Here is a 19,593-nt window from a genome sequence, read left to right on the forward strand (position 1 = left end):
AGCTCTTATTTTTGTAAATTGTCAATTTTATTTTTTTAAAATAATCTCACATTTTAATTAAAGCAGACTGCCCAGGTGATGGTTTCAGATGTTATTGCCTAGGACTTTTAGTTAAGCATGCAAAAAAAAAAAAAAAAAAAAAAAAAAACAGGGGGGGGGGGGGGGGTGGCCTCCCCCACTTAGGGGCCAAGTTATCTTTGGTTAGATTTCCCCATTTTTCCAAAATACTTGCAAGTTGAAAGCTCATAATTATCATACATAAAGCTAGCTATAGTGTGAGGTGGCAGTTTATCTTCAAATACTTCCTTTTTGGGAAACTTGTTTTCCATTTATTAACTAATTTGTTTCTTTTCTCCTGAAAACTTGCAGGCTTTCTATGCTAGCTGGGGAGTATGTGTTTTGGATTTTGTTTATGTGCTGCTTTTTTGGATGGACTTTCTCAGCTTTCACACTGAGACTGTCTTCTCCCACTGGGTCTCGGGGTTTCCTGCACACTGTCAGAAACATGAGAGTGCTCAAGACACTGGGTGATCAACCCTTATGTGTGTCTTCCCGGGAAAGCTAATAAAGGAACGGTGTATGTTTATGGGTTCCCTTATGAGGCCGTTACTCATCCTGGGAGTTCCCCTGACACCTCGACTCTGTAAGAGAGGAAGGAACAGCGCCTCTTGTCTTCTGCGCCTTTATGATCAGGCATAATAATACCTAAGCTAAAGGCGTCAAGGTTGCAAAAAGTCAGGAGAAATCACAGGAAAAAAACACAAATGCAAATTTAGGTATTGGAGGAGTGTCTGGAGACAAAGGCCAACTAAATAAAAACATCAAAAACAGACAGAACCACCACAGACAACAAACAAAAACCAAAATGCCTTTAAGGTTCTAGAAGCCACGGATATTAAAGCAAGCCAAGCAATCAGAAACAAATTGCTTCTGAAGCAAGCAAAAATGAATACTTTAAAGCAAGCACTTTAAAAGCACACAAGCAAACAAGCAAATATCTAAACAAATAAGTACCTTAAAATTGGCAGACTACCTTAAGTTGGATTTTTACATTTTCTTATATTTGTAAGTTAAAGGAACATACTAATCAACCCTAAAACCAGCCAGAATACAAAATATCTGTTTTTCTCAAAACATTTCTCCATTCCTTGAATTAGATATGGGAAAAGTGTTCAGAGAAAAAAAAAAGGAAAGAGAAAGAAAAAAAATCACTGCTAGCAAATTTTAACAAATGGTCAGCAACAACAGCAAAAAAAAAAAAAACCAAACCGAATGTTGAAACCAAAATACTTTCAAAGCAAACAAACAAAATAGATACCTAAAACAAACACTTCAAAAGGAAACCAAACACAATACAGGTATCAAATAAATAGGATCCTTAAACAACCAGCTCAGAATAAACAAATGGGCGTCGACAAAACCAAGGGAGGTCCAAGAGCCCCAGAAAGAACTCACCACGATCCATCTGAGGAGACCCGTTCAGATGGCTAGACTCAATGGATCCATGCCAGTACCTGCTCCAATCAAGTGACTCATCTGATGAAAAGTGAGTAATTCTTGGGGCCCCATGTTGAGCACCATAAACTGTCTAACTCTCACCTCAAAAGGGATAAGAGATAGTTTATTCTGGAGCCAAGTATGAGTGACCATGGCCCAGGGACACAGATTCAGGTTACCCCAAATTCCATGTTCCAGCGTGGTAACAGCTGCCTTACATTTTTATAGTAACAGATCAAAGAAAAGTCTTAAATCAAGACACTTTTCAAATACACTGGAGGATACATTCAGTATGTGGGTTGCAGCAAAGCAAGGGGTTTTTTACTATAGGTCTCAGATACTGATGACATTCTTAGCCTTTTGATTGGTGACAGTAGGTGGTCTGTTACATTAACCCATTCTAAAAGGTTTTCATCTGATAGTCACAGGATTTTAGATCAGAAACAGAGGTGGGTAAGGAGTGGATGTTTAGGGGGCTAAAGATGGCCAGAGATAAATGGTAATTAGACTCTAGACCTGCAACATTCCAAACTCTCCACTGTCTCCAGAGTGATAATCAGTTGGTCAGTCTTGCAGGAAGTTCAGTCCAAGGTGCAGGAGTTATTTTGGGGAACTTTTCTTTCACACTTCCCAATAAGCCATCTTGCCAGCCTCTACCTTTCTTTCCTTTTATAGATTTGTGAGCTCTGTGTTACTTTGTGTTACTTTTCTCATGGCTGCATTATTGGGGACCGTCTCTATAGCCCTCCCCACCACCACCCATGCAGCCAGTATAATTCATGCCAGGTAGCCTGTTATAATGGCTAATGCTGATTTTCAACTTGACAGCATCTAGAATCCCCTAGGAGACAAAATCCTGAGTATGCCTGTAAGGGAGTTTCTAGATTGGGTTAATTGTGGTGCGAAAACCCACCATAATGGTGGGCAGCACCATTCTGTAGGTTGGGGTCCCAACTGCATAAGAAGGGAAAAGCTAGCTGAACATGTACATTCATTGCTGCCTGCTTCCTGACTGCAAGTGCAATGTGACCAGTGGCTTGAGCTCCTGCTGCCTTGATGTCCCCACCATGTTGGACTATACCCTCTAACTGCAAGCAAAAATACATCCTTCATCTCTTAAACTGCTTTGTGTCATGTGTTTTACCACAGGCAACTGGAGAGGTGACTAATACTTTGTTCACCATGAGTGCAACAGCCTTCCCACAAGCCACACTTGAAATTACACATTAAATCAAAGTCACTCATTTAGCAAGGGAAGAGGCTGCTGCCCTGAGATACCTCCTGACCTGCCCTTGGCCTTCCTCTCACTTCTCAAGAGAAATGCAAAAGAAAGTCTACCTTCCTGTTTCTAATTCTCTACACTTGGTTCTAATTTGCAATTTGTTTCAAGGTCTCTGCTTCTAGTTCAATTAAATCTGCAACAAAATAATTATCTGGTAATTTTCCAGTGGAAGAAAAAACAAAACAAGCTTCATTCACCTTGTTGTCCCAAAGGTGTTTGTTGACCCTCATGGTCCAGGGCTGAAACAGACTGGTGCTCAGGGACAAAGGCAGAGATAGGGCTCAGAGAACAGTACATGTTAGCTTAACTATGTCTAACCTTCCTGGGCATGAAGAAACTCAGGAAAAAGGAAAAACCTCTAAGAAAGATAGGGGAGGAGTGAGGGCCACCATGGAGGCTCAGGCAGGAGTATCAGAGAAGGGTGTGATAGTTAACATCGACTGCCAGCCTCACAGGATCTGGAATCAACTAGAAGACAAGCCTCTGGGCATGTGTGTGAGGGAGTTTGTAGAGTGGGTTAACTGAGGTGGGAAGACCCACCCTAACTGTAGGCAGCAGTATCCCATGGGCTGGGGTCCTATAGTGAATAAAAAGGAGAGAGTGGACTGAGCAGCAGCAGCCATCTCTCTCTGCTTTCTTACTGCAGATGTAAAGTGATCAGCTGCCTCAGTTTTCCTGCCATGATTATCTGTAGCCCCTCAAATGAGAACCCAAATCAACCCTTCTGTTCTTAAGTTACCTTTAAGTGTATGATCAAAACAGGGGAAAGGTAACTAATTCCAAGACTGTGTCTGTCTCACAATCATAAGTGAATGCTGAATGCTGTTCTTTTATTGAGGGTCGTTATTGTTACTTATTCCCACCCAGAAAGACAGGCCTGGTCTCAGCACAGGCCCAGTTTCAGGATGCCACTGTAAAGGCTTATGGATGTGGCACACCTCGCTCCAGTCACACCTTAATATTTGGTGCCACAAGAATACAGAGGCTTTCAGGTGGGTGAGGCAATCACAAGCCAGTTTTTCTGAATGAAGAGGAAGAGCTGGAGGTTTTAGGAAATAATCCTGCTGATTATCAGTGTCTGAATGAAGCTCAACTTCTCTGAGTTTCAGGTCTCCTCTTTTGACAATGAGGGAGACTAGTGAGTTTTTCCTTTATTAGTACCAGAAAAAAAGGACCAAAAGACAAATTCTGCAATGTCCCCTCCCTTCTCCCAGATCTCGCCGTCACTAAAGTGATGACTAGAGCTTCAACAGCACTTATGTCACCATGGGGGAAAACCAAGACACATACAAGTTTGCCTTGATTTATCTAAGCCATTGAATCAAGGTCAGCAGGAAGATGGTGGCCTTATTTCCATTTAGTTTAGTTTAGTTCATTTAATTTTGTTTTCATGGTGCTAGAGGTTGTGACCTATGGCCTCCTGCATGTAGACAAGTGCTCTGTAACCCCCGAGTGATATCGCAGTCTTCTTTTTTATTTTTCATTTTGAGACAGAGTTTCACTGATTTGCCCAAACTGTCTGAACTCTGTAACACAAGCTAGCCTTGAACTTGTGTTCCTTTTGCATCAGTTTCGGGAATACCTAAGAAAACAAGGCTATGCCACCAGATCTCAAAGAAAATTCTTCCTATTGGAGAAATTCTAACCCAGTGACTTAAGCCACATTGAGTTGTTTTCTGTATATCAGCCAACTTCAAAGGTAATTGTGAAAAAGTGACTAAAACTATTTGATATGAGATAGCACAGGCATTACATAGCTCATTATATAGTAAATAGTGCAATCTCTGTTATTGGGCCCATGTGAGTGTGTGTGTGTGTGTGTGTGTGTGTGTGTACATGTGTGTATAAGTGTGTTCATGTGCATTTAGAGGCCACTGGCCAAACTCAGATGTCTTCTTCAATTACTCTACACCCTGTTTCTTGGCACAGGGTCTCTTGCTGAACCTAGAGCTTGTCAATTTGCCTAAGCCAGCTGGCCAGTAAGCCCCAGGGATTCTCTTGTCTCTGCCTTTCCAGCACTGGCATTATAAGCACATACTACCATACTTGAGTGCTGGGAATTGAATTTGGATCCTGGTGCTTATATGGCAAGCACTTTATGGACCAAACCATCTCCCCAGCCTCTGATCCTGCTTTTTATCAGTCTCCTCTTTGAAAATAAAACTCTTCTTTACGCAGAGTGCAGGGCTCTATCCATAGGAGCTTCTCAGGACCAGAGCCAAGACCAGGACCCAGCTCTAACAGCTTCCCTGGGAGAGTAGATAAGCTAAGCTCTGCAGTCACCCCTGGGAACAGGATATCCTGCTGCTGTGTCAGAGAAGAGACTGTGCAAACAGGAGACAAGAAGGGAGAGAAGGGGCGCTGATCAGCTGGCAAGGGCCTGCAAGGTCAGTGGGGGTGTTATACTTTCCTCTGGTCTTGGCCCCAGCAACAGTCTTGGTTATTGTGCTCCCACTGTGCTCCCAAAAGAAAATAATTCAGACAGGACGCAGTAATAAAGCAAGCAGTCACGACTTAGTTTTAGCAAGCAAGGAAACAAGAACACCCTCTTTAGAAAAAGAGCAGGCCAAGCTGAGTTGTAGCAGCTCCATCCTGTCCCTGTTACCTATCCCTTACTTATGTCTTCCCCAGGGTGGTGCCAGAAAAGGCACATGCTTTTGTCAGAAGTTGATTTTACTAGAAATTAGTCTGTTGCAAGTAGATTATAAGATGCAAGAATATGTGAACGGGGCCTGGGAAGATGGCTGGCGGTGGTGCTTGCTGCCCAGTATGGGGGCCCGAGTTCCAATGCCAAGCACCCACACAGAAATCTTGGCATGCCATGTGCAGGCACTTGTAATACCAGCACTGTTGGTGGTAGAGATAGGAGGCTCCATGGGGCTTTGCTGGCCAGCTAAGTTAACCAAAAAGAAACAAAAACAAACAAGCAAAAAAAAAAAAAAAAAACCAGCCCAGCCAGTTCTAGGTTCAAGGAGAAACCCTGTCTCGGGAGAATAAGACAGAGAGTGATGGAGCAGGACACCCAACATCCTCCTCTAAACTCTGCATGCTCACCCAAAGGCATGCACACCCGCATATGCATGTCCATACCAGCCCCACCCCCCCACACACACAGTGTACATGGGTTTAAGTATCTTTAAAGTGGATAAATTAGAACTAAGGGAAAGGATAACAGCATTCTGAACAAGCTCTTCTGGCCAAGAATTCCCTGAAGCCAGCTTAAGCTGATCCAGCTGGACTGGACCACCACATATTTTTCATATCCTGTTTCTTTGACTATCGCCAATCATCTTTAAATCCTATATTTTGGACTTTTAGCAGATCCAGCTGAAGCAAGCCCCACCACTATCTTCAAGACCCAGCTGTAACTAACCACCATAACTTATTGGTCTTTACATCCTGTTTGTGGGGAGAACATTGGTCAGTCCCTCCTGGAGTTAACTCTCTGCCCAACAGGAACAGAAACAGCAATGGCTACCTAAGCAAGTAAAAGGAAGGGGTGCAGAAGCTGAGGAGTACTGCCCGTGCCATGCTATTCATTTTCGAAAGGCTTTGTTTGTGCCCTAGGGCATCACAGCAAGACAGGAGGAGGGAGCTTCTCCTCTATCCTCCCTTAAAGCTGGCCTCTGGCTCTCAGAGATCCTAGAGCCAATAAACTCTGAAAAGCAATCAGAAAAATGGTGGCTGAGATGTGTGGATTCACTTGATATGAAATGGTGTCCCTCTTTAATCTGGTTTTGTATTTTATCTTTCTTTTATGCTCCCTTTAAGCTATTTTATTTCACCCGCCTACTCTCTATCCTTCAGTGAGCATATTTATATTCTGCAATCAAAAGAATGATTTCCTATCCCAGCCTTTCACATGAAGCCTTTCCTTGGGAAATGTACATCTCCCTGCTCCCTAGGAAGAAATGAATCCTCTTTTGAAGTCGCCTCTGCCACCTGACTCTGGGTAACATTCATTCCCAGCTGAGAATCAGTACATGACAGACACATCTCCATCATCTTCACAATCACCTGACTCTATCCATCCACGTGCTGTGATGAGACCCACACCATACCTATGTTCTTCCTAATTTTCAACTCTGCTAAGTGAAAGATTATGCCTTATCCTGATGGTAAGAGTCTGAGCCACCATTCCAACCCCTAGGTCTAATGGATTCAAACTGATATGGATCCAGTTTCCATGTTGTTTCTCAGTCACCTTTTTTGTCCTAATCAGTAGTAACTTTGCAATGCAGCCTAAATTTTGTCTAGTGTCTTATTAGCCACAGCATCCTCTGAACAGTGGTGCCAGAGCCTGGTGTGAGGCTTCTGAAAGGAAAGAGTGGGGTTAAGCATGTTTTTGCATTCTATACTATGGGGATACTTTTTAATTTATTTATCTATTCCTTGAGAAATTCATACATGTATAGGATATAATTTGATCATATTCACCCCTGAGTCCCCCGTTCCAACTTGTTCCAAACCCCACAACCCCTTCCCAACTTCATATCCTCTTCTTTCTAAATAATACACTGAGTCCAATTAGTACTGCCTATAAGCACTTGGATATGACTGTTCACTGGGTTGCATGTTCAACCTACCAGGGGCCACATCTCCAAAGACAACTGACTCTCCTTCCCCCAGCAGCCATTAACTCCTCAACTAGGAACAAGACCCTGTGAACCCTTCCCCCAGTCATGCTGGAATGTTGACTGCTTTGATATTGTGCATATCTTGTGCAGATTACCACTGCTGTTGAGAGTTCCCGGGCCCAACATCCCTGTCATGTCCAGAAGACACTAACTTGCAGGAATCCTCCCAGTTCTCTAGCTCTCACAGTCTTTCTGCCCACTCTTCTATAATGTTCCCTGCACACTGTGGGGAGGGAATATGATACAGAAATCCTGTTTGGGGCTGAGCACTCCACAGTCACTTATTCTCAGTACTTTGGTCAATTGTGGGTCTCTGTATTAACCTCCATCCATTGCAAAAAGAAGTTTCTCTGATGAGAGATGACAGCTGCACTAATTATGGGTGTAAGTAATTATAGGTATTAAGTATTTGCTATTTGAGAACTGTATTAAGTCATCAAAACAGCAGTAGTCTCCCCTGAGGTCTATGGCCTCTCCAGTCATGGAAGATGGTTTGGTTTAGCATGTTAATCCTCTCCTTCTCAGGGCTCAGGCCCTCTGAATACGAATTAAAGATTCAATTGCAGTCTCTGCTCATTGGTGTTTGTAGTGACAAGGCAGCATGAACACCAGTATTCCAGCTCCAGTTCCTTGACTGAGAAGCAGCTTGTGGGTCTTCTAATACCACCATATGAGGGAGCTGTAGAACTTGCAGCAGGAGATTTCCTTCATGCACTGTAAGGGAAAACACTATGTACTCTTCCCTTCCTGGAGACAATTCCCTCAGTGCTTTGCTAACTCCTCCTGCCTGTCCTTGGGGCCTGTAATCCAATCACCTGTTTAAAAACAAAAGGCAATCTCCCTTTTTTGTTCACTCTGTGAATTTTCTTTCATGGCCCTTGGAAGAATGCCCTCCCCTTGTTTTATGAAAAAGAACATGGGAGTTGAAAATGCCCAGCTTGGGACTGGAGAGATGGCTCAGCGGTTAAGAGCCCTGACTGCTCTTGTAGAGGACCCAGGTTCGATTCCCAGGACCCACATGGCAGCTACAAGCTGTCATTAACTCCAGTTCCAGATGAATTCAAAGCCTTCTTCTGACCTCCACGGCATTGCATGACATGGGTGCACTCACATACATGCAAGCAATACACTCATACACATAAAATAATAAATAAAATATTTTTTAAAAAAGAAAATACCCAGATTAATACTAAAGGAGAAAGGTACTGAGGGGCTAAGAAAATGCTTTATGACATCCAAATAGCATCTCAGACTCTCACCATCACTAGTGGTCCCGGGTCCTAACAGAGTAACACACCAAATGGGATAACACTGTACTTTTCTAACTCAGAGGACTGCCCTGGTATCAGCCACAGATTTGAGTATATCTGTGTGCAGGCTTATACGTGTGCCTGTCAAGATGAGCTCTGTGGACACGTGCAGAGGGATACAGGAGGATATGTGATTGCTCAGAACCTACCTAGATAACCTTTCTGCTAGTGTCAGATGACCTGCCAACACCCGAGTTTCCTACTATAATGAAAATTGAGATAGCAGAGGCTCAGCCAAACTTCAAATACATGAACTTTCCTTTACAGGTGTGTGTATGTGTGTGTGTGTGTGTGTGTGTGTGTGTGCAGTTGTGCACACACCATGGAGCATATGTGGTGATCCAAGTACAACCCACAGGACTCAGTTCTCTCCTTCTACTATGTGAGTTCCAGGGATTGACTTCAGATCATCACACTTGGATGGAAGACATGAACTTTTACAAAGTACTTGGAGCTGAACTTTGGCCCACACCTTGACTTCCTCAGCTCACCCCATCCCCACTCCTGCACACATCTGCATTCTATAATAAGCAGGACCCATTACCAATGCCAAAAAATCTGAAGCAGGCTCACAGTTTGGTAGTGTCACTCTTGGGGACATCTTCAGACCAAGCAAATCTGTACTTGGAAATCAAGATCCATCCTCCCATTGACAGGTAAAGTTTAAGGTCACCAACCTTGAATACCACCTCTCAAACTAACTCTGTGTTAATCACAAATGAAGAAGACAAAACACAGAGATGTGGCCTCAAATGGGCAGGCAGCCTTGGAATTTGGGCTGAAAAACAGTTTGAAAACAAAAGTGTTTAATGTTGAGGCCAAGTAAACTTGGGGAGGAAATCCTGCAGATGGTTGCTCCCTCTGGTGGTTCACAGAGGGTACTAGCCTACAGGGGGTACCAGTGATAGAGGAATCTGTTTTAACTAGGTGGTCTTAGACTGCATTTTCCATATAACATAGACTAATGTGGAACGAATGTTCCCCTGAGCAGTTTACAGGAAATGCTATTCCAAGATAAAAAGAAATGCAGTCAAGGACTTTTCTCACAAATGAGAGAGAGAGAGAGAGAGAGAGAGAGAGAGAGAGAGAGAGATATTTTGGAAACTCCACTGCCCTGGTTGTTGAAAATGTCCTTTTTAAACGTTCCACAAACTTTTTTTTGACTTTTTAAATTACAGTTAGTTATTTAATTATATATTTGTGTATGATGGGGGAGGGGTCAATGCACATACCACTGCACCCTTATGGAGGTCAGAAGACAACTTGCAAAGGTCAGCTCTCTCCCTCCATTATGTGTGTCCCAGAGATCGAACTCAGGTCCTCAGACTTGGTAGCAAGCACCTTTACATACTGAGCTATCTCACTGGCCCTTTTTATTACTATTAATTTATTTCCTTCCACAAACTTCTGTCGCCATTTTGAAGTGCTGATAGCTGCATAGTACGTCAGTATCTGTGTAGTGCGTGCATGTGTGCACATCAGTGTGTGGAAGGGGTTTGAACAAGTGAAAGGTCCCTTAAATGAAGGAAAACAAGCTCACATTTACCTCTTAAAAATGAAAAGAGTAAAAAACACCACAGCCCCTCTGGCACCTCATCAGGACTGAAAATAATACCAGCTGGGCTTTCCAACCATGCATTAAAAATTAGAATTAAAATGCAGTACCTCAAGGGTGTTTTTCCCTTTTACAGCTCATTAGGAGCTGATGAAAGCCAAGGGATCTAGGAAGAGGGATCTTGCTTTACACTCCACAGAGGTGCCAAGGCTGGCCTTATTCTGTTTGCAGATTCAAGTCACATGGCTGTGAGGAGGGGGAATTGGTGCCATATACCACAGCAGCCCTGCCCTAGGCCACTCAGCACTTGGCCTGTGCTTCTCCTGAGAGAAAAGCCTAAGCCTGAGCAAGAAAGCAAAGAAACAAGTTCAACAGGTCTGTTTTGGTCAGCAGGGACCCCAGACAAGCCAGGTTCTGAATGACACAGCACTGGAAGCATAGAAACAGTGAATATGAAAGGTTCTACAGCAATGGAGCATCCACAAGGAGCCAGCACTCACTCAAACACTTGGAGCACATCTCAGCCTCGCATCCTCCAGTCAGAGAAGCATTAGAATCACTCTGGAGGATGAATGCAAGCTTAAAACACTGAATGCCAGGCTGGAGAGATAGTTCAGTCAGTAAAGTGCTTCTCACATAGGCATGAGAGCCGAAATTCAATCCTCCGGGTTAATGGCACAGCTTTGTAATCTCAGCACTGAGAGATGGAGACAGGAGCATCCCTGCAGCTCAGTGACCAGCCAACCTAGGTGAATTGGCAAGTCCAAGGAAAATGAGACCTTGTCTCAAAAACCAAGGTAGAACAAGGTAGTGCCTGAAGAACAGCTGCCAAGGTTGTCTTTGGGACTACTTGGGGATGCACACACAAACAGGGACTGTTTGTGTGACATTTACTGCAACAGATTGGCAGAGGCGCTGAGGAGAGTTCAGGCCCTCGCACCAGAGATAGAGTGTGGCAGAGGCTCTGAGGAGAGGAATTAGGGACCCACATTAAAGAATGAGGGGTCTCTTCTCATTTTTATTTATTTTGTGTGTAGAAGGGGTCCATACATGCTGTGGCATGCATGTGGAGGTCAGAGGACAACTTGTAAGAGTCAGTTCTCTTCTTGTACCATGTTAGTCCCAAGTATCAAACTCAGATCCTCAGACTTGATGACAAGCACCTTTATCCACCAGTCATGCCTATCCTTTTGATTGTTCTGCTGCCACTGTAACATAAATGGACCTAGTTTTAGTGCAGATATTAGTCCCGAGCCAACTCATTTGGGTACTCATTGACCAACTTTATTGTGAACCCCTTAAAGTACCAAGATCAACCATGCAATACTCTTTCCTTGCAAGTATGGGCTTGCCTCAGACTCTTCTCTAAGTCCTAGAGTATCAGTTCTGTCTAGAGAGCAACAGTCTGGATGGCCCAGCCTCAGGTAGCAGCCCCAGCTAGAGACAACTGGTCCTGCATAACCCCGCATACTCCCTGGGGTAGCAGACCCACCTGGGAGCACCAGCTCTGCAGGACCCTTCTCTGAGCCAGTATCTCAATAACCCCAGCCTTTCTTGTTAGTCCAGCCTATATGGACAGTCACCTCTCTCACGTAGTGCTCCTGTTTTGCTCCTTTTCAGTTCTCTAAACCCTGTATGACCAACTCCACATCTGAAATTTCTCTTTGTAAAATTCCTGGTGGTATCCCCAGCCTCGTAAAAAACTGGACCTCAGCCATCTTCTAAGCACAGATGACCCTAAAAGTACCAACAAAGCTGCAAACTCCTGAGAGGAAATCTTGCTGTGATTGCTCAAGTCCAGCGTGCTATTTTGAGCAACGCTGTAGCTTCTGTTGTATCCATCAGCAAATGTTTCACAGGCGCTGGGAGCTAAGGCCACACAACCCTGCTGCCCAGTCTTGACAGCAGCCCCATTAAGCTGCCAGCCTCAGGCCTTGCCTAGAGATTCCCAGGAGCCGTTTCTCTAGTTTCTAACTTCTCCTGGCAGCTCCAGAGCTTCCGTTCAGCTGACCTTGGATCACTGGTGGGAAGGGGATGAAATATCCTGGGAAGCAGGAGGGAATGGAGGCAACCCATCAACCAGCAACATTTAGAGAAAAACTTGAGCAGGAGAAAAAGCAAAGGATGCTTTTGTCTTTGCTCAAGACCCAGCATACCTTCCATCACAGGACAGCACAGCGTCTCCACCTACCTCCACCATAACTCACACTCAACTGTGCTTCCCTTCCATTCATAGATCTCTATTGGTTGTCTCATTGCTGTGACAAAATACCTGACCTAAGCAACTTAAGGAAGAAAGGCTTACTTTGCCTCACAGTTTGAGGGTGCATGACAGGGAAGTCATGGCAGCAGGAGCTGAGGCAGCTGTTGACATTGCATCTACAGTTAGGAAGCAGAGAGAGACAAATGCTGGAGTTCAGCTTGCTTTGTCTTTATGCAGTCTGGGACCCAACCTATGGGATGGTGCCACTCATTATTAGAAATGGTCTTCCTGCCTCAAGTAACCCAGTCTAGAAACTCCTTCACAGATATGTCCAGATGTGTGTCTCCTAGGTGATTCTAGGTCCTGTCAAGTTGATCATCACAAAACCTTACCTGTCAATATCTGTTCTACATAAAAATTAAGAAATTACTAAAGCTCTGCTGTCAGTGAACTCCCAGCCTAGTTACGCAACTAGAGAGAATGAAAACAAAGTCCTATTTAGAATGATATTTCTAGGAATGAAAGCAAAGTCCTATTTAGAATGATTTATAGATAAAGAGACAGTTTGGGGCAAAAATCTCAAGCCTCCAATGCCTCAAAGCATGAGTATATTTGAACATAGGGCCCTTAGATAAATGATCAAAGTATAGAGAATTCATACAAGTAGACCCAATCCAGTATGACTGATATCTTTATAAGGAGAGACGTTACAACACAAACACACAGAATGAAGAGCTTTTGGAAAGTTCAGAGGAAAGAAACCCATTCACAAGCGAATCAGACAGGCCTCAGGAGAAACCAACCCTCCTGACCTCAGATTTCTAGTCTTCAGAATTCTGAGAACATAAATTTCTGCTCTTTAATTAAGGCCACTTGTCCGTGGTCCTTTGTTAAGGCAGCCTAAGAAAGCTAGAATAGAAACTGAATATCCAAAATTAAAATCCAAGTCGGGCATAGTGGTGCAAACCTTTAATCCAGCAGTCAGGAGACAGAAGCAGGTGGATTTTTGTGAGATGGATGTCAGCCTGGTCTACATAGTGAGTTCCAGACCAGCTGGAGCTACAGGAAGACCCTGTCTCAAAAAAAATAAAATAAAATCCAGAGCGCAGGGCTCGAGAGATGGCTCAGTAGTGGTTAAGAACAGTGAATGCCCTTCTAAGAGGGCCTGGGTTGGATTCCCAGCACTCACTTGGGTGTTAACAATTTTACTTAACTCCAATTCCAGGGAACCTAATACCCTTCTTCTGGCCTCTGAGAGCATTGCACAATATGAGTGCATTTACTACAGGCAGGCAAAACACCCACGCACATAAAAATAAAAATGAATGAACGAATGAATAAATAATCCAGGGCCTAGGTGAAAGAGGATTTAGATAAAATTAAGGACAAGATGCTGGGTGGGCTTGAAGTGAAAGCACATGTGGGAAGTCCTGAAGACCCTCCTGCACTGAACTGTGCTAGGTGAGACAAAGACATGCCTGCTTTGTGCCCTGCAGTCACCAAACTAAGCACTTGAAGCTGAGAGAGAGGGGCAGCGAGATCTCTCCAGTGGGAAGGGACACCCAGAGGCAGAGGCTCAATCTGCATCATTGTGCCAAGTTTGGGGGACTCTCCCTCTGCTTCCTCATGGCTGCCCTCTGCCTGGCCCCAAAGCTGCACGGGCTGTAAGCCCGTCCTCTATAATGAGGCTTGGCCAAGACATTAGCTTTTTTGAATTTCCAATCATTTTTCTTTAAAACCAGAACAACTGGGGATACCGACCTGAGTTCTATCCTCAGTACCCACATAAAAACCTGGCCATGGTGATGTGTGCATTTGTAATCCCAGCACTAGGGAGGCAGAGACAGAAGGATCCCTGGTACTCACTGGGCAGTCAGCCTATCCTAATGGTGAGCTCCAGGCCAGTGAGACCTTGTTTCAAAAAAGCACTCTGGATAGCATCTTAGGAAAGATGGCTTCCACAGCATGCAACACACACTCATACACACACACACACACACACACACACACACACACACACACAAACACATACATGCACACAAGCATACACACACATATGTACAAATAAATAAGATAAAATCTACCTCATGGGTGATCATTTCAATCATGGGGCTGGAGAGATGGCTCAGCGGTTAAGAGCACTGACTGCTCTTGCAGAGGACCTGGGTTCAGTTCCCAGCACCCACATGGCAGCTACAAACCATCCTTAACTCCAGTTCCAGGGGAATCCAAAGGCCTCTTCTGACCTCCACGGCATTGCACAACACCGGTGCATTCACATACATACACACAAAATAAAATAAAAATAATAAGTAAAATATTTTTAAAGTTGTATAAAAAAAAAAGATATTGCAAGTTGCCGAGCACAAAAGTCAGAGGAAAACGGTATCAGCATGCTTCTATTTTCCTTTCAATGCAAGACTATGCCAAATCTCTTTTCCTTTTGTCTCTTTTCATCCACAGATACGGACAATCATCTTCAAAAAGAATTGCCAGTTAAGCCACCCACAGAAAAGTATTTGAATTCAAGGCTTATGGGAAGTGGCCCAAGTACCTCATCAGGGAAGTGGGGACGTCTACAAGCCAGAGAAGACACCTATAAGTGGATGTTACCAAACAAGTTGCCCCCATGGGTAACTGGAGTTTGGCCTAGAAGCGAGACCTAAGAAACAGTGTGCATACAGCACACACTGTGGGACGTGAAGTCCTTCATGAGTCCACTCTCTTCACTCAGTGGCTGAAAGATGTCAACAACTGAGAAGAAAGCATTGGTTCTGACACTTACAGCAGGCAGTGCTGACTCTGGTCACCCCAGAGGGACCTCAGGCAATGGTGCTAGCAGTTTGATGAAATAAAAACCTGAGCACACTATAATAATAAGGTCCCAGGGGATATGGGCATCCATCTTTAGACTCTTCCTGGGTAATGGTCACTCAGATTGGATATGAGTGGTTCTGAAACATAAGGAATTGTTTCATTTCACAAACCAGATATCAGATGGAAGCACCTTCTACATGCTTCTCTTTTTACTTCCCATGTAGACTTTGTATTCTTCCATTTGTGTGTGTATGTGTGCATGCACACACATGCAGGTGCATGTGTGTGTATAGATATGCATGCATGTGACTACCAGAGGACAACTTTGGATATCATCCCTCAGACACCATCCACCGTGTGTGTGTGTGTGTGTGTGTGTGTGTGTGTGTGTTTCAGACAGGGTCTTTCACTGGCTTAGAGTTCACCAAGTGTGTGAGGTTGTCTAGCCAGCAAGCCCCAGGAATCCAACTGTATCCCCTTCCTTAGTGTTGAGATTTCAAGAGCACACCACCATGCTAGAACTTTTTTTACCTGAGTTCTGAGAATTAGACTCAGGTCCTCATGCTTTCAAGACAGGCAGTTTATCAGTTAATCTTCAAGCCCCTATTTCTCCACTGTGTTGAGTTCTCTTAAGTATGATTGAAAAATGAAGCCCTTCCTCTTGTGAGTCACTATCTTCATCTAAACATGGAACGTTCTTTGAAGACCCACTCTGACAGATGCCTAGCAGTGCACCCTGCCAAAGCATTGTTTATCACAGGATACAATGAGCATATGCCTAGTAACAAGTAACCACCAAGCCTCAGTGGTTTAACAAGTTTGTTTCTTGCTCCATACTGTGTGAGTCTGGGCAGCCTCCTGGGACTTCAGTGATCCAGCAGGCTTTGATCTTATGTTTCCACATAACCAAAAGAGTCTTCCAAACTCGCTGCAAGCAAGAGAAACTATGAGAACCACGTGGGCTTGTCACTGCTTCTGCCAGATTGACACACCTGATACGTGTGTCATTTCTTCACCTAAAAATGAGCACAATCTAACTGTAAGGGTTGAGGAAATGTGTGGTCCTTGTGCCCCAAAAGGAAGAAAGAGCAGAGTAGGCATGGTCCTGTGGACATTCCCTCCCTGGGGTATGCTGATTTCCTCCCAGTTGAAACATTCCATTCCTGAAGAGAGGCTCATTAAGACTCAGGAAGTAAGCAACTGACAAATCTTGGGAAATTCCTGAAAATTACAAGATTCACAAGAACCCTCCCCAAGATTATATAAGCAGTAAGATTATAAGGGGAATAAACTCTCCAGCCTGTCAAACAGCATGCCAGTTGTGCAAGGAGCTCCAGGAATACATCCCTTATAAGTCAGCACCCATGATGGATAGACTTTTCAGTGACACAGCTGCCTTTGAGTCATCCATGCTCTTGTAAGTAACCCCTCACCCATTTTCCTATAACTAACCCAAATAAGCTCATTGGTTTATCACGATGCACTATGGGGGATTAAGTGCTTTGGTCTGTCATTGATTCTCTACCTGGGTTGAGTAGATGCTTATTCAGGTATTCTTCCCCAGGAAAAGTCACTAAACATTCCTACGAAGGTGAGATGGCCTGTAAGAACCTGCTGACCACAACCATAGTGCAGCAATAATGCCCCAGACAACCTACCCAGAACCAAGAACACGAAATCCAATTTCCTTCAGGACTAAGGAAGAGTACAGACATTTGCTCTGTAGATCCAGATCACCAGAGCTCACTAGGCAATGGGACGGGAGTTCCAGAATAAATATGTGACAAGTGACAGTCGCAGGCAGGCTGACTCCAACTGGCAGGCTTCCTGTTGGTAATAATGATAGTAAGGGCCTGAAGTGGAAAGGGACTGCATTTGGGAAATGTCCAGGTTGCCACTTAGTAGCCGAGCAGGAGGCATCCATGCCTGGTACCTAGGATTACCCAGGTGGACATCAAGATAGCAAAGAAATTCCCCCCAAAATTAAGTTCTAAAAACCCAGGAGGAGGCTGAAAACTGGGGTTCTGGCATTAAGGAAAAGTACTGCAGTTATGCATTAAGGACTAATGAGTTCTATATTAACAGGATCGATGTTATGGGCCTACAACAGATAGATGCTAAGGAAACGAATGGAGCTCTTGAGCCACCCTTGTTTGGTTTCTGACAAAGTAGTTTTGATTCTTTTCCCAACTTAGAAACATTTACTTTTAAATATAGACATTTGGGGTATCTTTTCTCTTGCCCTCAATGTTGAAATACATTCTTTGCCAGCCTTCACTTTCAAGCTGCTTCAAATGCCTCTGAATATGGAGACTTCAGCCAAGCAGCCCTGGAAACCACACACATCAAATAGAGGAACTGATCCAGAAGCCCATGAGGATGGAGACAGTGGTCTCGCCCCCAAAATGAGAGTGGAGACAGCTGCCTAACCCTGAGAGATGCACTGCCAGACAGAAGTTGGCCAGACCGTGACAGCACTTCTTACCATTCCTGCCCTTGGAAGCAGGTAGCCATTTCAGCTAGGGAGAGACACTCATAAATCAGGCCCATCAATCCATCTTTATGTTCTCTGTCAGAGCTCTCCTCAGGACAGAACCTGTCAATCAACTACTGGGATGCCAGCAGGGCTGTTTCTAGGCTGACATGGAGCCATTTAAAGAAAGAGAAAAAATTACACTGTATTTATAGAAGGCACTTAGAAATGTGGACTTATATCAAGAAATAAAATTTTAATTAGCACTCTAACATGTAAGCCTTGCACATGGTGTGAAGTAGTGCATTGGTCCAAAGTGATCATTCTTTCAGGATGAGAGAATTACCCACTTGATTTAAACAATGAGCTGACCCATCTAATGGATTTATTCAGCTGGAATAATGGCTTCTGGGTCTTGAAAAAAGCAGACTTTCTTAGTGTGAAATCCAATGATTCATTCTCTTTTGCTTCTCCTAGAGGCTATATTGAGACTGAGTCCACAGAAAGAACCCAGGGTGTCCCTGTCATACCTAGCATAGCATCAAGAACCCACAGCTGGGCATGGAGGTGATGTCTAAAAGCAAGCTGTCTTGGTTACTTTACATATGGCTGTGGCAAAATTTCTGACCAAAGCAACTAAGGGAGAAATAAATGGTCTCTGCCAGCTTACAATTCCAAGGGGTTATGGTCCATCATGGTGGAGAAGGCAGGGTAGCAGGAGTAGGAGGATGAGGGTCTCACTGCATTGGCGTTCAGGAAGCAAAGAGAAAACAGGAAGTAGGACTGGACTGTAATACCCCAAGGCCTTCCCCCAGAAACAGTTCCTCCTACAAGACTCCACTTCCTAAAGTTTCCACAAGCTCCCCAAACAGTGCCACCAACTGGTGACTAGGTGTTCAAGCCTATAGGAGGCATTTCACATTCAAGCTACAGAGGTGTTCTGGTCTCTTGGCTCCGGTGAGCTGAGGACATGCAGGAATAATGATAGCAACTGCCCAGGCACTTTGGGACAGAACAAGAATTTAACACAGGCTTGCCTTCTGTCCAGGTCTGTGCTTCTACCCTGCACCACTGAGCTGTGTCTCTTAGGTGCTGTAGGGTTTTCTTGATGCTTCCTCCTTGGTTCTGTCACTTTCTGCTAGCATTTTCTTTGAACACTCACAGAGCCAAAAGCACGATTTAAAGTGTGAGGAACAAATGGAAAACAGTCAGAATTTCATTAACTGTGTTCAGAGCTGGCCCGTTTCAAACTGCAGCAGGTGCCTGAAGAAGAATTGTCAGCATGTGTTCCTTCTCTCCTGGAGACACCACAACAACCCAGTGCCATTCCTGAGTAATATGAAAGTTCAGTTCTGTGTGTGTGTGTGTGTGTGTGTGTGTGTACATGTATGCATGCATACTTTGTGTGCAGCTACATATGGAGACCAAAGATCAGCCTCAGGTGCCTTCTTCAGGAAGCTGCCCACCTTGCTTTCAGAGAAGAGTCTCTCGCAGGCCTGGAACGCTCCCAGTTACCTCGGCTGACTGGCCAGTGAGTCTCAGGGATCCTCCTTTCTCTGCTTCCTCAGCTCTGGGGTTACAAGCACATGCTGCCGCATCTGGCTCTGTCACATGACTTCTGAGGATCAAACTCGGGTCCTCTTGCAAGACAATCACTTTACTGACTTACCTGTCTCGCTAGCCCCACTTCAGACATTTTCTAGCAATTAGGGAACTCTAAACTTTCATCAATATACACTTCAACCCTGAAATGCAAGCTCATTTTGGAAGTTCGCTTTTAAATGTGAGATTAACATGTGGTTCATGATTGGGACCTGAT

The 19,593-nt window shown here is 44.2% G+C and overlaps 1 long non-coding RNA gene across 1 annotated transcript in view; it reads right to left on the bottom strand.

The window, feature by feature from the left end:
• Window positions 1-18,539, bottom strand: part of LOC115069981 — a 24,110-nt gene extending 5,571 nt beyond the window's left edge. Inside the window, exon 1 of the long non-coding RNA XR_003849203.1 lies at window positions 18,445-18,539. This is a non-coding gene — a long non-coding RNA (uncharacterized LOC115069981). The remainder of the gene's footprint in view (window positions 1-18,444) is intronic.
• Between the last annotated feature and the right edge of the window lie 1,054 nt (window positions 18,540-19,593).

This window comes from Nannospalax galili, unplaced genomic scaffold (genome assembly GCF_000622305.1).
Source record: "Nannospalax galili isolate Female #2095 unplaced genomic scaffold, S.galili_v1.0 scaffold633, whole genome shotgun sequence".
NCBI lineage: Eukaryota > Metazoa > Chordata > Mammalia > Rodentia > Spalacidae > Nannospalax > Nannospalax galili.